Below are 12,020 nucleotides of genomic sequence, written 5' to 3' on the forward strand. Positions count from 1 at the left end.
TCCATTATTCATATGGTTACAAATTTAGAAAAACACAAAAACCATTTAAGTGCAATAACTGCGCCAATGCTAGAAATAGTTAATGCAAAAAACAGTGAACAATTTTTATGACAAAACAGTGAACAGTTTTAATTAATGCAAAAAACAGATTTTATGAATGCAATAACAAATTTGAATATACAGTAAATATGATGTGCAGAGAGAAAATTTCATAAATGTAGAAACAGATTTTATCAATGCAGAAAAATATATTCGATTATTGTGAAATTCAAACATGAAAAAGCATTCAGATTTGGCGTTTAAATTTAGAAAACACGATTTCACTAGGTATTTTATGATAAAACAGTGAACAATTTTTTAAATAGTGAACAGAAAATAATTTATGCAAAAAAGAGAGCGAACAATTTCTTAAATAATGCTAAACAGAAAATAATTTTATGTAAAATCGTAGAAATAGTTTATACAGAAAATAGTGAACAATTTTTATGAGAAAATAATGAACAATTTTAATTAATGTAGAAATTAAATTCATATTTCGAAATTAAAATCTCTATATCTTACAATGCTTCTATTTAAATAAATAAAAAGATAGAAAAGCTACTTATTTTTATCCTTATGTTTATTTGTCAATTATCCTCAAGCAAAAAAAAACAAAAACAAAAAAAAAAAAATTTACACAGTACTTGAGTTTGGTAAACTCGAGTACTGTAGAAAAAAAATTTTCTGTATTTTTTTATAAAAGGTACTCGAGTCTGGTATATTCGAGTATTGTGTTGCATGGTACTCGAGTTTTCCAAGCTCGAGTACCACTTAATTTTTTTTAATCACCAATTTCCAGCTCAGCAGCCACGGTGGAACTATAAAATAGGGTACTCGAGTTCACCAAACTCGAGTATTTGAAAAAGTGGTAGATTCCTGTTTATTTTCAAAACAGTGTTTTTTTGCCAAATATTTCGAAAATTGATGGTAAAGGGCCATTTTGGCCAATATATATAGGTATATTTTTTTACAATTTTATATTTGGGCCCTTTCATTCAAAAAATTTGGGCTCCTCCCCCCACAATTTTACATTGATTTTGTAAAGTTGTGATTTACAACTAATTTGTGTTGGTGTTAATTCTGTGCCAAATTTGATTGTAATTTTGTTCAATCTTTTATACCCTGTATTTTATGTGGAACTTCATTGTAAGAGTTGTATGTGAGAGAGAGTGTAAAGACTCAAAGCAAATTGAAGATCAAAGAAGTTTTCGCGGGTAGCTCACGAGAAGCCTTCCTGTGAAGTGAAGCATGTGCTCAACACATGACTGGAATGCGAAGAGTCATGATAGATGGTGACAGCTGGTTTTCGCAAGTGTCTTGCTAGTAAGGCCTTCCCATAAGATACCCACGAAACATTCTGTTTTGCCAATTTGTCATATCTAATTCACTAGGTCTTTACCCACATTATATATACCCACATTACCCACATATGTTGAGGAGTGCTTTCAGAGAGAAAGCTCTAGTCATTACCCTTGAGAGTGAGAGATTGTCATACTCACAATTCTCTACACAATCCATTATGGTTTTCCTCAACTCCTACTTCTCCATTTCCAAATTTTTGAGAGGTTGATAGCCTAAACACTTACCACACCCATCCTGAGTGTAAAGTGAGGTTTTGGTGCTGCTGGAAAGCATTAGAAGTCAATTGGTAGAAGGAGCTTGGAGGGCTCGAGTACATTGGGTAGACTAGGCTTGGACGGTCTTTTGTTATTCATGTACTCCAACTTATTCTCTAGTGGATCGATTTACCGCTTGAAGGACAGCGGAGAGGTTTTTCATCGAGTTCTTTGGTTTCCTCTTCGACAACACATTGGCGTGTTATATTGTGCTTGCATTCTTCTTCCCTACTCTTTTAACTTTATTTTACAGCTGTAATTTGATGAATATAGCTTAGAGTAGTTATATTGTTTGTTCGCTCACTTCTACACTTAGTTTAAGTTAAAGTAAAATCAATCGAGCCGTTATTCTAATTTGGAGGTCTAAACAGCTCTTGTGTTTTCACACAAATTCAACCTTTCAGATTTTATTGTAATAACATTTGCATCAGTTTTAAAATAACTTAAGGCCCTAAATTTGTCCAATCAACTCCAAAATACACTCACATTAGTCTATGTATCATTGTGCAAAAATACATTTGTGCTATAATAACTGTGTAAATTTACACAATTACTATAGCACAAATATATTTTTGTATAATGATACATAGACTGATGTGGGTCTATTTTTGAGTTGATTGGGAAAACTTAAACAATTATTGTAGCTATGCAAATGAATGTTTTAGAAATTATTTAAATTGGGGGCAGGGGTTTTTGGTTGAGGAAGAGAGAGATGATTTGAGATAACAATAAAAAATTTATAAGGAAACAGTATTCTTATAAAGTGTAGTGTAAATAAATAATTTGATATAGGGTATTTTGAAAAGTGTGTGTGTGTGTGTGTGTGTAATTGAGATGGGTTCAAGTTACACCTAGTGTAACTCTTATAAACATACACATTTTTTACACCGTAGATTTCTAAGAAATCTAACGATTAAAAAAAATCATTAAATGCTATTATTTTCCACCTTATCATCTAATTAATATTAGCATTCTCTCTCTCTCTCTCTCTCTCTCTCTCTCTCTCTCTCTCTCTCTCTATTTATTGTTTTCCACTAGATAATATTTTCTTCAACACAATCTAACAAAAAACAATTGCAAAAATAATCTCATTTTCATTGATTTCACAAAACTACCCAAAACAAGAGTCAAATAACTTTCAATTTGCTCCTCAAAATAAATAAATAAAGGAAATTAAAAAAAGAAAAAAAAAAAACTTCAAAAATCTAAGCCTAGCATACACTAAACAATCAAACCTCCCATTTCATCAACAAGCAATTGAAAGGTAGATCTTCTACCTTCACTAGCCGCTTCAATGCGATCTAACCAAATTGAAAATTTGTTTATATCCATATATCACACTCTGGCAACCACACCAAATACAAGTCCCAAGTCTATAGAAGTCTATTCTTAGTGATAAGATAATTAGATTGTATCTTAGGTGATGAGGTTGTTTGCAAATTAGCGAACATTTAAAAAAGATTTTAAAAAATCAAGTAAATAAAATTGGAACATAGGATACAAGGAACCTAAACTAAAAATAATTAGAAGTTATTTTCAAGAATTCGTGGTCTTAAACATTTTGTTAAAAATGACAAGGAAAGTGATAGAGGTTTTATTTAGGGGAGTAAGAACTTACTAAAGTAAGGAAATGTTAGAAAGATGAAGAGGGTAGAAACGTTTGATGAATTTCAAGAGAAGGGGAAAAAAAAAAGATTACAGTGAAAGGACTTAATAAAGACTAAAGAGAGAGGGGGGGAAAAACAATCAACAATTAATAAGAAAAGCGATAATGAGGATGCTATTAATTTGGTAAGTATTTAATGATATAATGATGAATGATGGGACTGACAAGATGGACTTCGCATGACGAATCCTTTTATATTGACGAAACTGTCTTGACGGACGAAACAAGCAAATGTTCCCAATGATCTAACCACACCACTTACAAGGCAGAGAAGCCATTAAATGAAGTCAAGGAATAATCCGGGCGGTTACAAGGCTAGCTATACAGACCGTTGGAGGCCCATTAAAGATCATATTATTAGGAATGAGACATTACCCAAAGGAGTATTAAAACCACCAACACAAGAGAATGTATATATAGCACTCCAAGCACCAACACAAGGTACGGACACAGATTGAGACATTTTTGCTCTGTTACATTGCATTACTCTTTTCCAAAAAGTTTCTTTATACTGACTTTGGCATTGGAGGCGTTGTGACAGGTACTACACCGGTGACCACTCTAAGGAAGTTGATAAACCATTTCTACAATCACAGAGGCAACGTCTTGGTTCCATCTGGACGCATTCACTTAAGACTAACGAATTGGAACTTCATCAATGAATAATAGTGTTTTCCTTTTAACCGTTTGATCTTTTAGAAATTTATGGCTTAAAAAATTTGTAACTCTTGTGGAGTTACACCAGGTGTAACTTGAACATATATATATATATATATATAATACTCCCGCCGTCCCATTTTTTTTTTGTCCTGTTTGAAAAGTCAAACTTTTTAAGGGAACATCATTTATTATCTTGTCTACCTTTTAAAAATGTATAAGTTTCCAAACTACCCTTAAAAAAATTTATCAAAAAATTGAATTAGTAAATTAATAGGGGTATAATAGGAACATTAGTAAATTAATGACTTTTATTTTTAGAAACAGGACAATATTTTGGGACATCTCAAAATGGAATAAAGGACAAAAAAAGTGGGACGGAGGGAGTATTATTATGCTAAAATAGACTGAAATGTTTGCATGGGCTGATGCAAATGCTCTAATGTAGTAAGAAACAATGGTGTTTTTTGTTTTTGTCTTTGTTAGTAGATAATTGTATTATAATGTATTGCAAAACAATAATTTTGTGTATAATAGACTGAAATGTTTGCATGGGCTGATGCAAATGCTGTAATGTAGTAAGAAACAATGGTGTTTTTTGTTTTTGTCTTTGTTAGTAGATAATTGTATTATAATGTATTGCAAAACAATAATTTTGTGTATATATCTTTGTTAATGTAAATACTAAATAGATACTTATTTAAAATTTCATGATTTTTTTTTTTTTTTTGTAGTTATACTTTGGCCCTCCCTAAATCAAATCATGGGTTCATCCCTACAATGAGTTGTTATTCTTTAGGAATAACTATTATTTAAAATGAAGAATAACTATTCCTTATAAAAAGGAGTACATAATTGTTATTCCTTAACTTATCTCTCTCTCTCTCTATATATATATATATGTATATAATCGAAAATTTTGAAACTCCCACAATTTTCCACATCAGCGTAATATTTAAAAAATAAAAAATAAAAATAAAAACTATTTTACCGGATACTTATCTTTAAAAAAATATATAATAAAAATAAAAACCTAGCTTATCCCAACTCCTCTCTTTCAAACCTTATGCATTCAAAGTTCAGATGCTCTCTCTTTCCTTCCTATTCTACTTTTCCTTCTACTTCGACAAGTTCAGCCGTTTCCTCTTTATTATTTCGATTTTAATATCCTGTCGTCCCTACCTAATATGATTCATTCTCTTAACTATTCCACAATCAAGAGAAAAGAAAAGGCGAGTGAGAGAGAGAGAAGATGATGAATACATTAATGGCGTCCCTGAGGTCATTCTTCGCGAGGTTCGTGGTTGCTCCACTGAGGTACATTATGATCTTTGCTATTTTCTCTATAAATCTTTCACTCTAATTGTTTATTACTGTTAAATCTATCAATGTGTTATGACTCTTCGTTTATTCAATGATCTTTGATGAATTTTTGCCTAAATTTTGCAAATTGTGAACCGAAATTTGGTTGATTAATGCAATGGTCCACAATTCACATAGATGAGAAAACTTGGCTAATCTTGAAACGAAGTTTGAAATGAAAAGGGGGTTTTTTTTTTTTTTGGACGGTTTGCTCTTTGTGTTCTGCAAGAAAACGAAGAGGTTAGGATGTAATTAATGTTATCTTGGTTCTTGGATTATATTTTGACTAATTGAAACCAAAATCCTAGACCTTTATCTTTTAGAACTTTGTTTTGTGTGTGTAATGCTACCAAATCTTTCTTTGTTTTGTATGTGTAACGTTTTTATGTACATATATAGTTTTCTTGCCACCATCAAATTCAAAGAATCTGCAACTAAAGCCAACCTTCTCTGAAGATCAAAATTTGAACCCCGAGTAAGAATTCTGATTCCCTTTCAATTGAAAACCTACCTACCCTATTATTATTTACTTTTGTTGTTTTGGGTTGCTATGGCTAAATGATTGGCCTTTAGTTCGCCAGCCTTAAAAAGGGTTTTCCAAAAAAAAATTAATTGTATTTACTTTAGGGGCTATGGTTTCTTCTGCTTTATATCTTATTGTGGTAGAAGTCAAACACTTTAGTGGGTTTTAAAACTTGGGCTTCTTCCTCTAGAGTTGGAAGATTCTTTCTTTAATTTTTGGTTATTGGTTATGGATTTACATTATATTTGCTATTATTATTATTTTCATACGTCATGCATAGAACTGGATCATGGGTGAATTATAATTGAATTCATAGATTCATGGGTTTAGATGTAGAGGGTTTAGATAATTCAAATTATTGGACGCATTGAATTTTTATGTTCCTATCTGTGTTGTGATTTGTTATTTAAAAATATTGTATAGTTTATATCATCAGTTGCCCTTTTTAGTTGGTAGATTTTGGATCAAGCTGAATTGCATGGTGTCCTTTCTTCAAAATTCTAGACCTTTACATAAGAGTCATTGAGACAAAAGATTTTTGAAGATAGGCCAACCCTATCATAGCATCACCCGATGTGCTTTACAATTGTCTGAGTGAAGTCAAAATAAAATACTGTTCAATATCCCAACGAAAGCACCTAGGTTGTCCACCTATTTCAAACCTTTGTACAGCCCCTTTCAATTTTTAGTTCAAGCCATTGATATCTACACTACCTGCAAGGTTTCTGTCTTTCTCCATGTATATGTGTATGTGTGTAAAGCTTGTCTTTTTTCTCTATTTATATGTGTAAAGTTTGACTCTTTTATGGCTTTTCAATGGGCGATATTTTCATTTTGGTTGGGATTGCTTAGGTGTTTCAAGTTAGAGTGAGTTTTGTAAAGGATGTGCAAAAGCAAGAGGCATGGTGGGAAAGACAACATGAACTTGCAGCTGAGAATTTTGGGGTAAGAACTTCTTCTAATATTTCTTATTCTTCATCTTCTTCTTTCAATTTTTATTCCTTTAAGTTTTAATTTTGTTTATATAGAACTGTTAGTGTTCACATGTATTTTTGTGTGGTTGTCGTTAGAATAAATAGATTATGACTTTGGGAATTTACTTTCTGACTTAAGTGAATTATAAATGTTGGGGCCTTGAAGCTTATTTCATCATAATTTACCACAAATCAATTGATACTGTATGACCTATTATCTATATATCTTTAAAAGAAAAGGTTTGTAAAAGGATTTTTTTTATTTAATTTTTAATTTTTTTTGGCCCTGTTTAAAGCTTCTCAATGGGTATCACTAAGACTTAGTAAGAAAACCACAAATATAATGAACCATGTGTAAATTTACTTTAAAATTTGATTCACGGTTCACACTATTGTTTTCATTACATTCCTATGTGTTATTCTATAGACTCTTACATTTATCATTTTCATTATGTTATGATGTTTAGAAATCATTTATTTTTAGGAGTGACCTTCTTGCATCAATTTATAGTGGTAGATGATGAATTTTGATAAATGTCAGGTTTTGCTAAAGGAGCTTACAGGTATTGATATAAATTTCATGTAAAATTGTGAGTGGTGTTAATGTATTCACTTAAAAGTGATTGTCTATTCAATACTATTAGAAATAATGCTTGTTGCTAGCTGGGTCATGTAATTAATTGGATGTGGACATTAAAGAAATCCATTTATGAATGAGGAGGAGGAGGAATACATGTTTCGTACACACCTTTTTTAAGGTTTTAATTCATTCAACTGACTACCTACTATTGTAGTTTACTTCTAATTTTTTGTTCAATCCTTTTGTGATGGTTGCTATTGAAAGGTAGAGATAGAGTTTTTTTTTTTTGGTTATTTGTTGGCTTATAAATTCTGTTAAGTTCTTTTATGTGTTTCTATACAGTTTTATAGGCTCTATTCAGTACTGTTAGTGGAAGCAATTGGACTTTCTTGGTGATTTTGTTGAAGGAGCTTACAGGTATTGATATAAATTATTATTATTTAAAAAAATTTGTCAATTATTAATATACAATGAATAATTGGATGCTATTAAAAGAGAATTGGATGTCAAATTGTAGAATAAATTTCATGGGTTTGGTTGTGCTGATGGTGTGGGGTTAAGTTTGAAATATAACAACAAATAGAACCCAACAATAATTAACTGACATTAGGGTGACTAGTATTTGTTTGTCTTCACTGGGATAAGTATTTTTTTTTCTCTTTTGAAAATTGAGAATGCTAAGTTTGTTATATTGAAAGCACTTATTAGCTTAATGCCTAAGATAGTAATCAATATATAGTGTATGTTGTCTCATTTTAGTGATTTTAGTGATTTTAAGTTCTAGAAGTCTTTTCCGGATTTGTTATTGGCTTCTCACAAGAGTTTGATAGAATTCCTAAATAGTGTTCATATGGCATGATTTGTTTCCCACAAAAATTAGTTCCTAAATCCATACTAGAGCTTTCTACCTTCTGTTCCCTAAACTTTTAAATTCTAAGTTTGGAAAGATTCTCCCCCTTGCTAATTTTTTCAGGTTATTTTTTCAAGTCTTCTGGTCTTGAAATTTATAATATAATTAAGCCTTTTAATCTCATCTCTTGAGACTATGAACCAAGATATACTTTTTAGGCAGTTATAAGCCATCATGAATTTATTTATCTTCTGAGACCGTATAAGCCATCATGAATATTATTTCTTTTCAACCATGCTTTGGTAATCCAAAGAAGTAAATAAGTTCATTATGCAAGACCTGTATAACATTTTTCCTTCAGGCAATGGTGTGAATTTAATTTTTAAGACATTTCATACTTAATTCCATCTACCTTGATACTATAAATAAATTACCACTTATCTAAAAATCGTAAATTGTTAGAAACTAATAAATTTAATCATTCAATCAAAATTCTTAATTGCTCTTTCTGAAATCCTATCGCAAGGAGGGGGGAGAATATTGTCCAAAGAATGATGGAAAACTAGCAATTTTTTCATGTGATTTCAAATCAATATCTAATCTAATGCTATATATGTTAAAGCAGAAGCAAAGAGGAAGTAAGGCCCTACAATTAAGGATGTAGGGAAAGGTAGAGATAGAGTTATTTTCTGTTTTTTGCTCCCATGCCTTGCTGCTTGCTTTGTTGTATATGTTCTTGTTGTTGGTTGTGTAGGGTGAATGGGAAAAGGAGCTGCCTTTGGTGGGTTTCTTGGTTCAATAAGAAAAAGGAGGAAGCTTTGTATGTGTTTGGTCATGCTTTCCTTTGGTTTCTTTGAGGGGTTGGTATGACTGCTATGGAGTGTTGTTGGTGGTCTCAGCCCTCTTAGGTTTGTGGGAAAGGAGGGATCTTTTTGTATTTTTGGGTTAGGAAAGGGTTCTATTTATGGAGTTGTGGAGGGATGGAACAGTGGTACTTTTTGTATTAGTTATGTTACTTTTTTTTTCCCTCTATCACTTGTCTATATTGAATTGTGCTTAAGAACAACCAATGCTATTGCCCATTGTACCTAGATTAATAAATCACTTTGTTGTATACTGCAAAATATGAGCAAGAAGATAGAGTTACAAAAAGTTGCCCCCTTTTGTAAAATATGTTACTATTTAATTTTATAAAGAACATTTTTCTATCGTTGAGTTGGCTTATCAGACTCGGAATATATGTAGTTTGTTTTAAATCTAACCTAAATATTTAAAGGGTTTGTGATGTTTCCTTCCTTAGAGGTATAGAGTATGGGTATGTACACTTTACATGAAATTGTAATTTATCTTTACACAAATTTTACTATTAATAGAAAATTTTCTGCTATGATTTTTTAAATATGAGCAATGAAAACAAGTTTGAGTAAAAAGTGAAGAAGAGGGTTAATTTTTTTTAATAATTTGATAATTCAAGAAGAGGGTGTTTGAACCTAACAAATATAACTATAATGTTATATGAATTTTGTAGATATTCTTTGTGCCTTCCCGTGCATAGCACGGGTTAACGACTAGTGTAAATATAAGTTCCAAAAAAGCCCACACTCTTTCCTACCAAGTACTCTCTCTCTCTCTCTCTCTCTCTCTATGCAAATACGATTTTTTTTTTGGTAACTCATTTATTCTCTATGCTATACATAGTCTTTCTTGGCTTTGTTCTTAATTGATGAGATTTCTTGCCTTAATTTCATGTTGTTCCTTCCAGTGCCACAAGGAAGAGACCTAACTTTATTTTTTGGCTGTCCAGAGTGACACCCAATTCTTTATCGATAGTTTTCATTTTTTTTTTCTATTAATTATATCATTTTTAACTAATACAAGAAGGATAAAATACTCAACTATTCCCAGCATTGCTTTCTTTCTCTAATGCAAACATGAGATTAAAGCTAGGTGCTTTTTTTCCTTTTTTTTTTTTTTTTTTTTTAGTTTGATATTATTAAATTGAGAACACTAGTTTGTTTTATTGATTATATCTATTTTGATGTCATAACAAATTGAAAATTAATTCAACACATAATTCAATGTGTAAATATATAATTTTGTAAAAAGGGTGTTTTGGAAAATTTGACTAAATATGATATCATTTTAGAAGCTTATTCATGTGTTATCACCAAATGGTTGAATATAAATTATTATTCCATTCCGTCTTCTTTTTATTCAATGTAATACTTATTCTTTTTATTTTTTTAATAAGAATTGTAATACTTATTCTTATTATATTATAATCAACATTGCAGTGTACACTTTCTCAAAAAAAAAAAAAAAAAAAACATTGCAGTGTACCAAACATGCTTTAAAATTTCATTATTTTCTCCAAACCAACAATGGCTCTTTTTGTTTTTTTTGGAACAATGATTGCAAGTCATTCTATATATGATCTTACAATTAAAAGTTAACACTCAATCTATCCGAATTTCTAGTGACTTATTCATATAGAGGTTATATATATATATGTTTGCTTTTTTGCTAAATGTGTGCCAAAATATTAAAAGCTAATTAATTTTCAAAAAAGTTAATTCCGTTAAATTAACAAAAAACCAAAAAAAAAAAAAAAAAAAAACAAACAAAACAAAAAAACAAACTGAAACAAAAAGTTTGCCAAAGAACAACTAAATGTACTTACCAATAGTGAGGCTAGTGGCTAGTGATAATTTAGGAGCAGGTTGATTGGGGACACATGCCTCCCCGTCTAGATTGTACCCCTCGATACACAACCAATGATATGATCCGACGTCATTAACACAAAATTGAGTGCTCGTGCTGTTATTGAGCTCTTTAACATCACATTCGTTAATGTCTGTGAAAAACAAAAACCATTTTTAAGTAACTTTGAAGTACCAGAATCAAAAGCAATCACAAACTATTGAAACGAAAATGAAGCCTGAAACATACTACCTCATAATATATATTAGAAATTCGTTGAAAATGTGTTTAATTAATTTACTTTCTTTAATTGAAAAATTGTTGTAGATACGTAGGTAAATTGAACATACCTAGGCAACCGTCTTTGAGGTACGGGTTCCCACCGTAACCGACCATGCAATTGCAACGGTACCCAGATCCGTTGTTGGGATTGAGATCAATACACGTGCTATTCCCTCCACATACGTAATTCGCTTTGTTCCGAGCAACTTCACACGTCTCATTACCAATCGCCCAATCCAGAGCCATGGGAAGAGTTTCATTGTTTCGTAGACTGATAAGATAATCTGAGGAGAAATTGAACTTGTCTTCTTGGATGATAAATTAAGGCGAAGCTGCATGGATTGAACTTCCAGACTTGTGTGTGATTTTTAAAGCTATAGGCTTTAAAATTAACATCTGTCAAATCTCGAGGAAAATCGATTTGGCAACACCCAATCCCAGAGCGAGTCCCATTGACTATACACCGGTTGTTATTACATACGGACAGGCAGCCGACGGAGAAGGGTTGACCGTTCAGAATACCATTAAGGTATGCGTAAGTGTCACACCCAACTGCCACGAACTTGTTTTTGGTGACAGAAACTGTGAAACCGACAGTGGCGTACCAGACTGGTCGTAACAGTCAATGGAGTTATACATATGGATGTCAATCTCACCTAATTCCATGGAAATGCTTGTAACGTTGAGGTTCCAAATCATTGGTTGAGGTTGGCCTTGGGCGTTGCTAGTACAATTGATAAAATAATACCCATCATCAATATTAGCAGTATC

Source organism: Quercus suber, unplaced genomic scaffold (genome assembly GCF_002906115.3).
Source record: "Quercus suber isolate HL8 unplaced genomic scaffold, Cork oak 2.0 scaffold_11, whole genome shotgun sequence".
Classification (NCBI taxonomy): domain Eukaryota; kingdom Viridiplantae; phylum Streptophyta; class Magnoliopsida; order Fagales; family Fagaceae; genus Quercus; species Quercus suber.